The 17,195-nt window shown below is 39.3% G+C and overlaps 1 protein-coding gene across 2 annotated transcripts in view; it reads left to right on the plus strand.

Annotated features, from left to right (window-relative positions):
• The first annotated feature begins 6,758 nt into the window (after window positions 1–6,758).
• Window positions 6,759–17,195, plus strand: part of EPC1 (enhancer of polycomb homolog 1) — a 64,661-nt gene continuing 54,224 nt past the window's right edge. The window contains exons 1-2 of one of the 2 annotated variants that reach the window (XM_058805463.1): window positions 6,759–6,875; window positions 7,616–7,719. The gene's annotated coding sequence lies outside the window, so the exon portion shown is untranslated. Of the gene's footprint in view, window positions 6,876–7,244; window positions 7,720–17,195 lie in introns of those variants that run through there. The other variant, XM_058805454.1, reaches the window with a different exon arrangement.

Genomic DNA, 17,195 nt, shown 5'->3' on the forward strand with positions numbered 1-17,195 from the left:
CCTTACTGTACGAGAACAGCACAGGAATGGAGGTTATTGTTGCCTCTGCAGCACATGCAGGGAGGGCAAAATCACAGCCAGGGTAAGATGAGATATGCAAGGCTCTGCATGAAAAGGCAGCATGGTAACTTCACTAATGTGTACTTTCTCCTGCTTGATTGCATTTCTAACCAACAAGCAAATTAAGTTTGGTCAGCTTAGTCTTCACAGCATTTTCTAACATTAATAAAAAGACTAATCATAAACACATTGTTTAAACTTAAAAATAGGGAAATTGCCAGTAAATATATACTGTAAGTCAGAATCTCTAGAGGACCAACAAGAATCTTAAAAGGCAAAGAATATTTGATCAGCAAAATTAGGGTACAAGAAAGAATTTTAAAATAATTAGGTAAAAAATAGGTCACAGGCTAGTATTTGTCCCTGAGTGGTTTGAAATATTACAGCTGATAATAATAATGCAGAAGAGCAGACCTGTCAAATAGGCAGTTTCATATTTGAGAATATGATGGATGCTGTAATAATACCAGAGAATGTATTTGAACCACTTTGCTTTCCAAAAGCAATTAATAATGGCATGAAAAACCAGCCACTGTATTCTAATATCTTAAAATGATTAATGTCTTATCATTTGCATCCTGGAATTTCAGATGAGATGACCAATTAATGCCTTGAGCTTGCTGACCAGATTTTATGTTGCCTGATTTTAGCTCCTCAGTAAAAGGTGTGCAAACTGAAAAAAAAAAATTATATATAAGAAGGCTAAACTTATTTAAAAACTAGGAGGAGAAATTGAAGCTTTTATGACTGCATTTCATAGTCTTGCTGGATCTGGAACTGTAAAGGACTTTGGTTCAGACATCTCAGACCCACATATCCCCAAATCTGTATGCAAATGCAGGCTTTTCTTAAATTCCCCTTGATATCCTCCTTCCAAAGCTCATAAAGCTTTTGCTGACTAAACTGGCTTCCATTCACTATGTCACCAGCATCAGAACATTTCAGAAAAGAAAACTGAATTGTGACAGCGCTGCCTTTGCCACACAGATGGTGCATTTGTTTGCAGCAGCAGTAAAAGTGAACACCAAGGGTGACTCTGAACAGCTCTGAGATGTTTTCAACAGTGGCCCTTTATTCTAAATGACAAATGTGAATTCAGAAAAGGACAGATAAAATCTGCTGAACACATAAACCAGTCAGCAGGCAAGTCAGCGGAACACAGATGGACTGCAGCCATTATTCACCTCATCTGAATCCACGGCGTTGCAGCTGGAATTTCCTAGGTACAATAAATCATATGGGAAAATGGTCTCCAATAGTAACTCATCTAATAAAATCCGTGAGATTCCCTTAATTATCAGAAGGTGAAAGTATGAGAAAAGAGCAGAGTGAACCAGCAAAGCAGAAGCACCAATTGCTCACTCCCTTGTTTTGGCACTGCACACCTTACACAATCCAAGAGCAGCAACAGGTCTGTCCTGCAGAACGGGAGCAGTGCTCTCACAAGGGCCACTGCAGGCACAGAGGAGGAGTGAAAGCAAGTGAAAAAGATGTTTTTACAGTTAGTTGTGCTTGCAAATATAGCACTGAGTATTTATTCAGGATCAGTTTTAATACATGTATGAGGATCCAGTGTTTGGATTAAAAAAGCACGGAATACATTTCCACATAAAATTTCAGGATCTGGACCAAAGCTTATATGACTGTTTCAAATATCAGCACATAACAGGGACAGTACACAGAACAACACTAATCAAGTAGCTGGCTAAGTTAAAGGAAAGCTTTCACAGTGGGCTTTTCTTTTTTTCTAGAATTTTTTCTGGTTTATTCTGAAATCACACCCAGTATTTCCCCATCAGCTTCAACCAATTAGACAACTAAAAGAGAAGAATTTTTCAAAATGCATCTGTGCCATCATGGGGTGGCTAAATATTTTTTAATAACCGTATTGGACTTGTCATATGGACATAGCTTTAATTCTGAAAGGTCAGCATTTTGAGTCCTATACCAATTCAACAGAAGATACATTCCAAAACCAAAGAAGATTGTTAATTCATAAAAATAGGTAGATTCTGACCTGACCAGTCTGTGCAGGGGATCTGATTAGGTGCTTTCAGGCCATCGACAAATATACAACACAAAAAACAGGAAGGGGAGAAAAACTATACTCCAAGATGTGTGGCATACCTTGGCAGCCAACAGCAACAGATGTTCTCGGGGTTTATTTCTGGCTTTTATTTTCAGAAGACCTGCACTCATTTTTGTTATAAATTGCTTTTCCACTTAAATAGACTTCATTCTTTTTGCTCACCTTTTGCCACCAAACATCATCCTAAAACCATGAGATCTGCACTGGCAGGACTTGTGATGTGAGAAGAGTGAAAGACACATCAACCTGTGACAACACTGGGCTTTAAATCCTCTTGGTCCAGTCATAAAGCATTTGAATACAGGGTCCCAGCATAAGGACATGAAGTCAGCAGTACAAGTTCAGTGTCTGAAGCAAATGAAAACACTGCTTAAGGTAAGAGTAACATGGAAAGAAATCCTCACTGGCGCTCACAGTGCTACAGTTTGAATGAGAGGAAACCAGCAGTGAATGAGATATTGGTAAAAGGTAATTTGGATGGGCTTTTTAAGGTGGGCCCAAGTAGAGCAGTCCATGTATCTGTGCAGGGGCAAAAGCTAAATCCTGAGAGCGAGGTAAAGTCCTATTGAGAGAAGCAGGGAGATGATACAACTGAAAAAAGACTACTGCAAAGGATACAGATATTAATGGGAGGGTTTGCTGAACAAGGGGTATGTGTAATGGTAATGCTGCAAGAAAGCAAATAAAATGTTGGGATATGCATAAAAAATAGAAGGAGTTTCTTAAGTACTGGCAAGTAGAGGCATTGCTGTTGGCATATTGTGCTTATCTCTGATGAACATGGAATATTGAGCATGAAGATTACTGGTAAACTAGAGAAGTACTAAAATAACATAACATCCCTAACAAAGAGAAACATTTTGTGAGTCTTATATACTCAAATAAAACCTGGACTTGGACAGAGAAATGGAAAGAGGAGGTTTAATATGTAACAGAGTGTGTGATTTAAAGTGAATCAAGCAATCACCATAGCAATTTAGTAAAGATTTTGTGGAATTTTTTTACCGCTATGCATTTTTAGTCAAGACTGCATGCTTTTTAAAAAATATCTGACCTGGGTCAAGCAAGAATTAAGCTAGGGGAGCCTGTGTCCTCCTTTATAATACAGTCAGGCATCAATAACCCATTCTTGTGCTATAATTTATGAATTTTACAAATTACAGCAAATAGCTTTTTTGGTTCTTCAAGAGCAGTTATGCAGCTATGTGAGCATTATCTGTTGAATAAAAATGCAAACTATTTATGCATTTGGTGATCTTTCAACCAAAAAACATTCAATGACACTTTTGTGCAAGAAAACAAATGATTATTTACATGTGAGTTGCAAAACCCTTTGATAACCTCCATCTCTTGCTATTTATCTAATGATTTACTGACATAAGAGGACTGGTAATTCCCTTCCTAAAGACATCAAGAAAATATTGTCAAAAGGAGATCAGTGCAATTTGTTTATTACAAGTGTAGAGATAGAGAGCTACTTGGAAAATATGGCAATAGAGTTAAATCTTTATGGGCATGATAAAGATTAATGCAAATGAAAGATAAAGAATAATAAAAGTAATTATACTGCAAGCAGAATGTAAAAAGTAGTTTCTCTAATTTCAGTAAGGAGCTGTTATTTAAGTGCTATGAGGTTTTAGCCAATTTTTTTGTGTTAGTCTAAATCCTAAAATGTAGTTAGCTTTTTTCTTTGCTCTTTAAAGATATTCTATTTCCCTGTTTTTGAGCAAAATCTCAAGGAAAACATTCACACAAAGTAGTGGACAAAGCTGAAAACAAAAGTTCAGAATGGATGATAGTGCTCTCTTTAGTTACTCTGAACTGTAAGAGTTTTGGGGAAATTTTACATCAAGTCAAGTAGGGGTTATCCTCAAAGCCCAAGAACATATGGTTCAAGTTTTCTTGGAACACTCATCCAGATTTTAAAAAACCAGTCACAATGTGTATTTCAATCCCTATCTCAAATCTTAACATTTAGCACTTGATACACACTGTTTTCAGTTAAAACTGATGAGATCTAACATGAGAGAAAACGACCCTGGCTTAAAGAGTTACCACATATCAGCTTATCTACAGAACTAGTAAGCTTCAAATCTGAAGGAAATTTGGGACAGTTGCAGTTCAGTTCAGCCTGCAACAAAAGAATCCAGCCAAATTCTTTCACATTTGCCATGCCACAATAATTCCCCAGACGTTCACCAAGGCTTTGCTTATTTGAAGTTATTTACTGTGCAGTGTTTAACCCCAAATTGTAGCACAACTAGCCAACAGACTTAAGAGCCTCTTAGTAAATGCAAAGTTATCTAAGGTGGTTTGTGCAGAAGACGTACAAAGAATTTGAAAATATGTGCTTGCTACTAATGCAAATGCAGGAAATAAAGAAAAAAGTGTTTAATAACCTACAGCAACGTAGTAAAGGGTGTCCTGAGAGGGCTCTGAGCCTACAGGACATACTCCCCATCCAAAGCATGATTTGCTGTCCTGGCTGTAGCTATGCCCTAAACCAGAGTCCTTTCTGCCCTCCACCATGCATCGGTCCGACCTGTGCTGGTGTAAGACATACAGTAACCCATAGGGCACTGCTGGCAGATGAAGGTTGCTCCAAAAACAACCAATGGAAGAAGCAACCTTCCCAACATGCAAGGTCAGCTTGGTCCCAGCCTTCCTATATGTCCTTATCCACTCGTATTAACAACTTTGAGGGGACCCTTTAGCAATCAGGTGTCCACTCACTAAACGTCAGGAGCAGGACTTAAGAATTCACTAAATACAATCCAGGAGGAAGGTGCAGACAATCAACAGAGAGTCCCCAGACTCATAGTAAAGAAAAACACTTCTTTTTTCCTAAAAAACTCTGCTACATCTCTTCAGGCCCATACAATGTGAACTACTGTCTAGTTTTTTCCCTAGGGCTTGTTTACTGCTAGCAGACCTGGTTTATGATTTTTCTGCCATGCCTTTTGGATCCTTTATTTGCCTCTTCTGTCTCAAACATAAGCTTTGTGTCTGTATTTTCAATGTTTTCAATAGCCTACTTCCTCCTTATCTATTTTGTGTCGTTATACAAAGATTAATGCCAATTTGATTAGGTTTCTGTAGTTCACCTGCTGCTTTTCCAAACATCTTTGTGCTTTCTTCCATGCTGTCCCTCTTGCTGGAGTTTTCTTTCAACAGCCACAAAACCTGATTAATTTTTTTCAGCAAATCCCACCTTATGTCTTCTTCATCATGAAGTACACACAGAAACAAGAGTTGGAGTGATGGTGTGTTGCAAACTGTGCCTTCCCTGCTGATCAATACAGTCTCATTGTTCCCCTCATCTGCCCATAGCCATCTGCTGTCTTTTGTCTTATACTTTGGAGTTCTTCAGGGCAGGAATTATCTTTTTGCCCTATATTCCTATACAATATAACATTTTAATCACAGTTCAGGATTAAGGCTGCTAGATAACACAATAATACAAACAAATTATACCAACGGAAAATTTGCCCCAAGTTTTATGCAGGTTTTCTTGGGTGGCTTTTTTTTGTTTGTTTGTTTGTTTGGGTTTTTTTTAATCTAAGACTTAGAAATATGAGGTGCTTCAGGAAAAACATCACCGATTCCACTGTTTTTTCAATGCCTCTGACAAAGGTTTAGGATAGCAGTAGGTGAGAATATGAATTCAAGTCTTTTAATACAGGGCTGGATCAGGCTCGGCAGGTCTGACAGCCTGTCTCCATTGTAACTCCTCCTAAAGGCAGGAAAAGGATTCTCACGGGAAATGAATCAGCCCCTGCGGAGCCTACGAGGCAGCGTGCAAGAGGAGTTGTGCTACTGCCTGCCAAGATTGGTGCCTCAGATATAGGGCCACGTAGTGACATTTTTATCATAATCCCTAATAGAAATACGCTATATCTTCCTGTTTCTTTTTATTTTAGGGCGAATGTCGCAAAAGTTAAAGGGCTGCAACACTAAACGAGGTCATAAGAGAAAATCCAAGATTATTTCCGCGGAGATCATGATTCAGGGAGACTGCTGTGAACCACAAACGCAAAATGATAAATATTACAAAGCGTGTATTTATGTGCAAGAGGCCTAAATTTCAGTTTCTGCTGAGAATCCTCATTCCAGGGGCCTCTTGGTGCCTGCATGCTCGCTTACGAGACTGTGTTATGCGAGGGGATTATTTTATCTTGCACTGAACAGGGAAGGTGTCAGAATTTGCCCGTCGTTTCAGAGCCCAGCTCCAGCAGGCACTACCTGACTCAGCTCACAAACTGGAGCCACAGCATCAAATTTCCCAACCCACTTAATTTGAAAGCCTGCCAAGATAGGTGAAAGACCTTATAAATATGTAAAGCAGGAAGTTCAAATTACACAGTGATGTAAATTCCCAGTGATTGATGCCCTTTTAAAAACAATAAAAATCCTCGAGAAACTACAATGTTGGTGAATGTGCTTCCCTCCCGATGCTGTCTGGCGGTGCCGTGCGGAGTTTGGCTGATGTATTGTACTTTTCGTGCGGATTTTATTTTGGATTTCTACCACTTCCTGGAGGCCAGGGGGAGGCACAGTGGGAGGAACCAAAAAACTCGGTGCCACAGCCATTTTGTTTGTGGGCAGCATGGTAGAATTCTGTCAGTCAGTATAAGGAGGGGTTTTTAAAACAGTATTTATGGAAAAACTATTCCTGCCGTAACGGATGTATCTGTTGAATTTAGTGTTAATTTAGTCCTTTCATAAGGTAGGTATTTATAATTGTAAGTAAATCGAGTATTCGTTGGGATTCAAGGCTGCCCACTTTCCAGGAATCATGGATTTTGTTTCAGGCATGACTGGCTCTTTCGGATGCTGCGAGGCAGCCGGAGCCCGGCGGGCGGGGGTGCGGGGGTGCCGCGGGGGGAGCCGAGGGATGCGCCGGGCGGCACAAACTTGCTGCGGGCTCCGGAGTGGGGGCGGGGGCGGGGGGAGGGACGGAGGCAAAACGGCCAAGTCTCGGAATTATTTTGTCCAACTGTCTTTCTTTATTAATTCTCAAGAGGCAGCTGCTCTCTCCGAGGGGAGGATGAGGCGTGGGGTTGCGCGGGGCGAGCCGTAGTTTTGCAGTGTCACCGAAAACCAGCGCTAGACTTTGGTCCTGTGTGCTCCAGAGGCGGGTGTAAAATGGCACACTGCATTTTTCCAGGCGGCGGCGGCGGGGGGAGCGGGGGGCGGGAGGGGGCGCCGCTGCCCGCCGAGCCCATCGAGCCAACGCCAGCCCCGGCAAAGTTGTGACCCCGGCGGCACCGGGTCCCCCGCCCCGGCTGCGGCCGCCCGCCGGCATCGCCCGCCGACCCTCGGGAAGCCGCTCCTTCCTCGCCCGGCGATCCCGGCGGGGTGACGGGGAGGGGGAGGAAAGAAGAGAGGGAGGAGGGAAGAAAAAAAAAAAAAAAAAAAAGAAAGAAAAGAAAAGTCTCACTTTCTGCATTTGCGAAATATTTTAAGGATGTTCGGGAAGCCCTTTGCAGCATGGAGGTGGCTGGTTGTAGGAGAGCGAGTATGCAGTCCATATTGTTACAGCCCTTTTGCAAGGGCTGCCTTCTTCGAAGGTAAGTTTGTGGTTTTAACCAAAAATATTATTTTCTGCGGGTTTTTGGCGTGTATTAGTGCTGTGGAGGATTCTCCTTGTGTTGATGAACAAAACGTAATCTTGTATTTTTCATAGCTTTGATCTCATGTGAATCCCACCCAACGGTGTCTCCTTAATAGCGACAATTACTGAAGTCAGTTTTGTTTCCTCTTTAAAATTTTATACACGCGAAGATTAAAAACAATTTAACTTCAATTTAGGAGTATAAGAACTCAAATATTTTCCAGATGGACTTGTTTTTTTTTTTTTTTTTTTTCGTTCTGGCTTTTTGTTGGGGCGGGGGGGCAGGGGGGAATTCTTTACCGAGTAATAAACGGATCCAGGAGCAAATATGTGACTGTCTATATAAATATAATGCAGCTCTCGTGTATAAAGAAGCATATTGTGTTGCTACTGTATGGTCTGGTGGTAGCTAAAAGAGTTTACAATGCCATTTGTGATGGCTCTTGATGGATTACTTTGGTCTAAAGTAAGGGGGAAAACTGCCCTTGGTATGGTGAAGGTGGAGATGGACATAAGAGGGTTTATATTAAGTTATGTCTCTTACTAAACAGTGACCTTTTTATTTACAAATTCCAGCTCTTGTGATAATTAGCTTAAAGCATTAGTTATATAAAGGTTCTTATTTCCCCACACTTCACTTAGATGTCTTGGTGTTGGGTTGTTTGTTCTTTTTTTTTTTTTTTTGGAGGGGGGGGAGGGAGGGGGTTGAGTGGTTTGTTTGGTCTTTTTCTTCCAAGAAGGTACATTTGGGAGACATTTTGTAAATTTTGGCATTTTTCTAGGCGCTTTTTTTTTCTTTTTTTTTTTTTTTTCACCCGGTGGGAGATCTTTTTTGTTTTGCATTGCTCTGTGCTGGTGGCGCTGTGGGGCTCCGAAACAATTCGTGTCCCTGGCTCTAAAGGGGGAGGGGGCCGGAGGAGAAAGGTGGGGCACGGGTTGATCTATTGTATCTTTTCCTTTTCTCTGTATCAAAAGTAACCGCAAATTAGTTGGAATGACGATGAAATTGTATCTCTAGAAAATTGTAGTGTCGCATGAACTATGGCCCGGCAGAGGCATGACCTCACCCTTTCGCTGGTTTGTGTAATGAAGCAGATCCTTAATTTTTTTTTTTCAATCCTGTGCCTAGGGTCCAGTTTTCCCCAGTGATGAAATTTTCGGTCCCACCCCCAAAATGATTTTACAGTGGCTGCAGATGAAAGATTTTAAAATTGTTTTTTGCAGCCAATATGGAAGGCTTTGGCACACACTTATTGTGCAACTAGTCCATTGTTTGCTTGTTGTGAAGTTAAAGGTTCCATCCACGGCTGGCTGCAAGCCCTGAGGTCCCCCTCGCTCTCGTGCTTGCATATGCAATTCTCCTGATGAGGTCTGTAGGAGTTTGGGTTGGGTATGAAGGTGGGGTGGAAAAGAAGGGAAAACCTAATGTAGTCCTTCAGATTGTAAGAGGATTCACCTGAGGTGGGTGGGTTCTTTCCTGTTGCTAAGTGGAGCATGCATCTTACATGTCTTTATACACAGATACATGTTAATATGTGTTGCTCTCTTTTGTTACAACCTACAGATCCCCTCAGTTCTAAGTGCAAAAGGATTAGAAGGCTTTCCGCTAACATCCATATTAGGTGTAAGAAAACAGAAGTGATTAATGCTCTAAGATGGGTGGGAAGACATAGTCAAGCCCGTGATCAGAGCATATATTGGAAACTCAAGAGGTTCAGGAACAAATTTGACATTAAATTTAACACATTTTTAAGGAATCGATGTGCCTGTTATTTTGGAGTGATAAAAGCTGATAATTTTAGAGGCCTTTGCATCTATTTTATATTTCAATGTCTTCAGTATTTTCAAAGAATAAATTTGACAAATACTAGGCAGTTTGAAACAGTCTCTAAACTTCTTGTGAATGTTTAAATCTTCAATAATGCATTTAGATATCGGTTCAAAGAGTTTGCTCATTAAGTTAATTAGTTTTATGGAAACAGATATATAACTTCAGTAGATCTCTGTAATGGTCTCTTATTCATTATCCTTTTTAAAAAGAAGGTAAATTTTGCTTCTGTCTGAGGTAAAATACCTCTTGCAACCTCCTACCAGTAACAAATGTATATCCAAGAGAGCAGCCAGCTTTTCTCACCTCTGCTCTGCCAGACAAGATCTGCCTTTATGGATTCTTGGCTGGAGCAGAGACCTGGTGGCCTATGACAGCGCAGTATGACAATTACTTCTTTGGTGTCCTGGTTCAACTCTTAGACTTGAGGAAAAATATCAAGACATAAACCATCTTAGAAAGTGTGGATTTTGGCCATCCTCCATTTCCATTTCTGAGACCTGATGACTAGGACATAAAGTTGGCATTTTGGGCACAGTCTATGCCAATAGAAGTAGTGCCAGTTGTTGAGTTCATTACAATAATTATCAATCTTAGAGAATCACTGGGTTGTTTAATTCTGATGCAACTTTTCTTTTTTGACATCACTTAGACCAATAATGAGCACACACTCAGTGTGCTCATCCATGGACAGCAGTACTGAGCAAATGATAAACTGGGATGCTTTCTGAAGGTATTTTAATGCTCTTATCCTGCACCATGAAAGTGATGATTTCTTGTGGCTGCACCCTGTGCTTGCAGGCCATGAACTGATTGTTGTGATCTTGCTGCTTAGAGTCACTTTGAGCTCAGTGAAGTCAGCAACAACATGAAATCTGAATGGAAACTTGCTTCACACTTTCTCCCCTCTCTCCAATTCAACTGAGGCTACTCTTTAACTTTGGTTGCGGTTTTGCAACTTTGAAGTTGCATCTGATGAAAGTGTCTGGTTTTACTCTCATCAAATAATAAGGTGAGAAGAGTGAAGTGCTGATCTTCGGCAATTCAGTGGTTCTCACACTTATCTCCTCCCTCCTTTTTGAGCCACTGTGTTGCCAATAAGGATCCTGCATCCTCTCAAAGCTAGCAACTAATTTACTTCCTGCATCTTCTGCAGAAACGCCTGGAAGAGTAATTTCTGTGGGGTAGCTCAATCTTTATTGTGTTTTCCCCACCTGCTCCTTCTGAAATACCAGTATGTGGAATACCAGGACCTAAAGCAGCATAAGAACTTTTTTTTTGTGGGTTTCTTAATTTTCTCCCTTACATATACCTCCATTTCTAAGGTGTCAAAACTAATGTATTTTTCTCCTAGTACAGTTTCCCTTTTACCTAGAAAGTCTGTATAGAGTCCAGACATCTTTGAAAGACATTTGGGTCTCTTAGCTTAAAACTATTTGAAGTATGGGATCATACTATAAACCAATCTTTTTCAAGAGCTTAATTCAACCTGACTGACCAAAATATTCTTTGTGCCTTGGTGAGATTCCTCTTACTAATATTACTAGTATTATGTACTGAATTAAAAGTCACAGTAAAAAATGGCTGTCTAAAATGGTCAATAGTAGTTAGTGCAAGATGTGTAGATCCCAGGCAGATATAACCAGCTTCCAAAGTTAACCAAAATACTGTGCAAACAGTTCCTCAGAAGTGGGTTGGTGGTGTAGAACAATGTTGTTTGGGGCTCAGCTCAAACAAAAGCCATAGCCCCTGCTTCATTGACTCATATGTTGTGCTCTCCAGTTTCCTGTGCTGATAACATACCTTGGTGCCTGGGACTCCTCTCTGTTATCTTTTGAGGGCTCTGAAGTATTCATTTTGTCCTTGATCCAACAAGTTTTCAAAGGTGGGGGGGCTATCTCTATGCTGGACACCTTGTGACATAATCTTGTTTCTCACCTTTCTTATGTCATAACTTTGCTAGCTGTACTTCTCCACATCATACTTGTCAGCATCAACTTGCAGCAACGAATAATTAGTTTAAGAATTGCTTCTGGGATCCCCTGTTTCCCAGTGGTGAACAAAGGACAATATATTACATGCTTCAGACTCATCTTCTACAACGTTAGGTCTCTCCACATCTCTTCCAGACTGATATTTGCATGACCTTTCAGAGTTATGAAATTATCTGCTCTAAATCCTTTGTGCCAGAGGAACTGCTGTAGCTAGCACATCCTTCCACCTTTTAGCATTCTTCATATTTTTCCTCTCTTAGCAAATAGCACAAGAAGTTAATTCATGTTGCAGTGAAGATACAATCCTAGATTTTAAATTATTTAGTAAATATACATGGTGAGGGAATGTCAGTGCTTTGAAATATAACTCCTGTGTTGCTGTTGTGAGCAACAAAATATGCCTTGGACAAATGTGACCACACACCCGTGGCTTCAGGTCCTGTGGGCTTCTTTAAACCCTTTACTAAGTCACATCTCCAGTTAATTGTGTTGCCACTGGACTATCCAGGAGCAAGATAATACCAATAATATAAACTTCCTTAATAGGAAGGTTTGTTCATCAATTCTCTATGAGTAGTAGCTACAACCTGAAATTGGTGATCAGAAGGTATTGCAATGCTTAAAAAGTTGGTACATTTGCTAAAAATTATTCTCTGCTTATCTCCCAGTATAAACAATAGGGAGATGGGAACTGCCAAATAACATGTGAGTCCTACTCTTCACTACTTGTGCAGCAAGTTGGGATGCTGTTGTGGAGCTCCTGGATGGTAAATGGAAAGTTGCTCAGAGCCAACCAACACCATACAACAGAAAGCAGTAGTTCCAGATGCAGTGTCTATTGCTTTGAGCACCAGTAAAAATAGCAAGAGCTCTACATGTAGTCCATGGGAAATCCAGCTTGGAGCAAATGACTGAAAATGGGGAATGCTGATTTGCCATCTTATGTTGTTGAGCAGAACCTGGATCACTATGGCTAGGGAATGGGAAAAGGATGAGTTAGATTTTCAATGCACTGAGCACTGGGATTTCCAGAGGAAGAGAGAAAAGCTGGGGTTCCATCTCATCTCTGCTCCCAGGACTGCTTCATGGATTTTAGTCAACAATGTTTAAATGTAAAATGTAGGAATTTCAGGGAACAGTGAGCAGATTTGTTCTTCTCAGAGCATTTTTTCTTTTATCAGGTTCATTTTTGGTTTTTCCTTGGGTTAAAGACCTGGGAAATGAGCCTGGAAGGTGTTAAATCCAGGCATTTCCCTGGATTTACAGTAAGTTGGGCTTCTGAGTGAATCAGAATCCCTGTATTGTATACATTCATGTAGCACTTCTTTCTTTCACTTACCTTTAGAGGAGTGTTGTCAGATCTGTAATCCTCAGTGGAAAGAAAGAGATCAAGTAAATCATAGCTTTAAAAAATGACAAAAGGACTCCAACAACAGCAAAAACAACAAGTAAACAAACTCAACCAAATTTTGGATGTCTGCTGTGGTAAGAACTGTATCTTAAATTTAACTGAGTATCTTGATCAGGTCTCCATCTGCCTCCTGTTCAGATATGGATGCCCTCACTTAGTCAGAGATATCCCATGCCCCTGTGTTTGCTAATACTAACCTGTGCATGATTTAGATAATGAAAAGTTAGCTCTTAATCCTCACTCTGTTTCAGGGCCATGAGAAAATGACTACATGGAGGCAAGATCTTTGGCCTCACAGGGATGTGCATCTGGAATATTCATTAATACAAATAAGAGTGAGCTTTCCATGTTTATTCAAACAGACTTAAAAATCAGGTGACTCAGATCTGGGGATTTCAAGGCATCCCTTTCTATTTACTAAAGAATCTTGGTGCTGCCATAACCTGATCACTAAAAGGATAATTTCTTGAAAGGGTCCTTTCACCTGAAAGTTTTTAATCTGTAACCCCAGGGGTTGATAGGGCATGTTTTCTGGCTGGATTTATTCAAAAGATTTTTTTTTCTCAAGAAAATTTAAAATTCAATTTAAAAGGTTATAATTCAGAGCAGCTGTGTTATTTCTGATAGTCTTAAAGGTATTCACACAAGACAGAATATCTTGATGTCTTTAGCCAAAGTGCTTGTGTATTCACAATTCAAGAAAAGTGCTTCAATCAGCATCTTTTAAGGAGAAACCATGCTGGACAACAGATGGGGGAAAACCATACACCAGATAACTCTGCATAGACACTTCCTGTTTAGCCCATATCCATCTATAAGCACATAATGAATGAAGATCCCATAAGAAAGTATTCTGCTTTCTTTTGTCATCTCTGAATCAATTTCCAAGTTAAAAATTGGGTGTTATGGGAATCTGTGGGTTTTGGAAGGTTTAGTCAATCAGACCTCCAGATGAGCTACTTTAATGCGAAAAACTGTTTTCCTTCCCATCTTTCATATTCTCCCTTAATATTTTTTTTTTAATTAGGTTGTGTCTCTCTCTGCTAACACCCTTCTTGAGTTGCTTATAAGTCGGGGAAGCTCAGCAGACTTGGCACGTGTGACCAGTGGCAGGCTGGTGCACATTAACCCCAGTGTTAATGACAGGGGTCTGTCGTGCTCTCTTGGTCAGAGGAGCAGAATGTCAGAACAGCCAGAAAACTGACACACTGCACAATAAACAGTGGGAACTGAGTGACTTTGTCAGAGATGGACGAGGGGGGTTCAAGTCTTACCTGCTTGTAACCTGAATGATTTGAGAAAACCACCTTCCATTTGCCCCTGCTTCTCAGATTTGGGGATTTCGCAGGGGAGCTGAGAAGAAAATGCCAGGGATAACACAGCACCTCTGGTTTCCATTATCCCACCTACATCAGTGACAGAGAAAACAATATCATGTGATTTCTCTGTTTTTCTTCTTACGGCAACTTCTTGTTTCATCTAGACCAAAACACTTCCCTCTCAACATCTGCCCACCTCCCACAAGTCCTCTAAATGTTGAAAAACCTCAGAAATTACATTTTCTTCATGTTAACCCTGTCAGAATTTTACATTTTAAGCATCTGCTATCATTTAAAGATATATAAATAAGGATATCTCGAAACAGTCTCATCTGATCAGTTTTCTATTCAGAACTAGCCTCCTCTGCTGGATATTTACAGTCAAACTTAATTCATTAGGCCTTTTTTTCCCACTAATGCAGCATTATTAATTTATGCTTTCTAAACTTTATATATAAACATTGGGTTATAAATATGATCATGATTATTTGTTTCCCAGAATACAAGCAATATTTTTATAACATTCACTCATGCTTAATTTAGTATAAATCAAACTGCAGTGTGTAAAAAATCCACTTCTAAAGTGGAAAGAATATTTGTGTTCTTGCAAGCTAATAACTAGCTTTGGAAATGTAAAAGCTGTGTTATTTATATTTTTTTCATTCCTTTGGAGAAATGTACTTATGTTAAAGTACATACTAAAGATGTACTTTAAGTACCTTATACAAGCTATACCATACTAAAGATGGTATAGCTTGTATAAGGTACTTAATAATATATTTGTATTAATTTCATGTGGAATTCAGAGTTCACTTACATTGTAGTTATGTAGGTATATCCCACTCACATTAAAATAAAAAAAAAATCTAAACACATATGTTAGGAAATGCCTCTTCATTCCAAGATGCAAATGTACTTTCCTGCACCAAAAGATTTCTGAAGCCAAGCTAATCCCTATCTCAGTATAATTCACTGTTTTCCTCAATTGTGTGAGGGAAGCAGATAACCTACTTTCACTCTGATTCAGGAACTGTAAATTAAAGCATTTGTCTTTATTATAGTTATATAAAGTTATATACTTACATATAAAGTTATATAGTAACTCCACATTAGCTTAACTCCATGTTATTTAACATCAGCAATGTAATTTTGAAAATTGAAAATACTTGGTCATACTTACTGAAAAACCTGTAGCACTTCAAATGATTTTTCATAAATTGACTTTCAAGACAGGATTTCTATCTTAGAAGTGTAAGGTAAAAATCTAAAACGTTAGAGGATGTAATAGTAAGACATTCAGGCCTTACTATTGAACTGAATTTGCTATTTTATTTGCATTTACATAGAGCCAGGCAACTACCAGGGTAGAAGTAAAGTTTCAGAAGTCGTGCAAAGGCAAAGAGCCTGTCCCCAGTTTGCCCCTTTATCCCAGGTTGGGGTGTGAGCACCGGCAGTCGAGGTTTATGTAGTGGTGCCAGGTGTGTGTATTGGGTTGGTTTGTTTGTTTGTTTTTAGCTTAATAGTCAATTGAAGGATTTGGGACAGTGTGCAGACCTGTGTACAGCTATAATTTCTCTGCTTCTGTTTGCCTTTTTTAGCCTTCCACCTTATGCTATGCAGAATGGCAAAGTTAGACATCCTTAGCTCCTTGACTGATGAACTAGCAATTGTGTTGGCAGGAGAAGGGAGAGCTTTTATGCTTGGTTGGTTGTTGTTTGTTTTGGTTTTTTTTTAATTTGGTTATGGTTTTGCTTGCTTTTTTGTTTGTTTGCTTGGGTTTTTTGTTGTTTGTGTTAGGGTGTTTTTGCAAGCAAAGCAGAAGGGCTTTGCCCTTCTGCTGGCTGTTCTACTAGAAATAATACAGGATCATGTGATTAAATTTACTTGACTCAGAGATTATTCATGTGTTATAATCTGATGTTTGCAGAAGTTCATGCCTAAGTCAGAAGTGGTAACCAGACCACCCTGCTCAAATTGTGTTTATCTAATAAATTGTGATTTTACTATTATTATTGTTTTGTATGTCAGAATACAAAATGTTTTGGATAAAGATTAAAAAAAAAAAAAAAAAAAACAAAAAAAACCAAAATCCAAGAGCATAAAATCAAACATTTTTGGATTTTGTTTTGTTCCCTTTTATCTTACTACTAAATCCTAAACTATTAATTTGTGAAATTACTTCCTAGTAAAGATGATTAAATCAAGAATTCAATGTGTGTAGCATAGTATTTTAGAGGGGATATGTGTTAAAAAATGGAAACATGAAGGAGAAAATCATAAGTCACTTTTAACCCTTACAATTCCTAGGATACCTGTTCTGAATGCATTAAAATTTAAACAGGGAAAGATGCATTTCAAGACAGAAGAGTCTCAGCATTTGTGGTTTTTTACCACCACTGAATCTAAGAGAATAACTGCTTCCACTGTGATGTGTTCTCCCTAGACACATAAAAACTTGAGTCTCCAAAACAAGTTATGTAAAGGAAACTGATTCACTTCTGACAGTACTAAAAAATCTCTATCAAATCCTTTGTGTTTTCAGGTAGAGCCCATTTTACCATTTTCTTGCTTATCTGTCCAGGTCATGTTAGGACAATGGTGAGTCTGTAAAATAATAATCCTAAATAATTAATTAAGTCATTAGTCCTTAGTCATTAATTCCTTTTGAAATCTTAGTCCTCCTATGGACAACTGCCTCCACCACCTCTAAGAGTTTAGCTATCACTGGAAAATGAGAAATCTGCAAAACCTTTTGCTGCTCCTCTCTTAGCTTTGTCTCTTCTCAGTAAGAAAATTGCTGCCAGTGACTTTTCCTTCTCTTTTGGATATGCCTCCATGGCATATCTGTTTGAGGATGAGCTTCGTTTTTGTGAGGATGCT

Source organism: Ammospiza caudacuta, chromosome 1 (assembly GCF_027887145.1).
Source record: "Ammospiza caudacuta isolate bAmmCau1 chromosome 1, bAmmCau1.pri, whole genome shotgun sequence".
NCBI lineage: Eukaryota > Metazoa > Chordata > Aves > Passeriformes > Passerellidae > Ammospiza > Ammospiza caudacuta.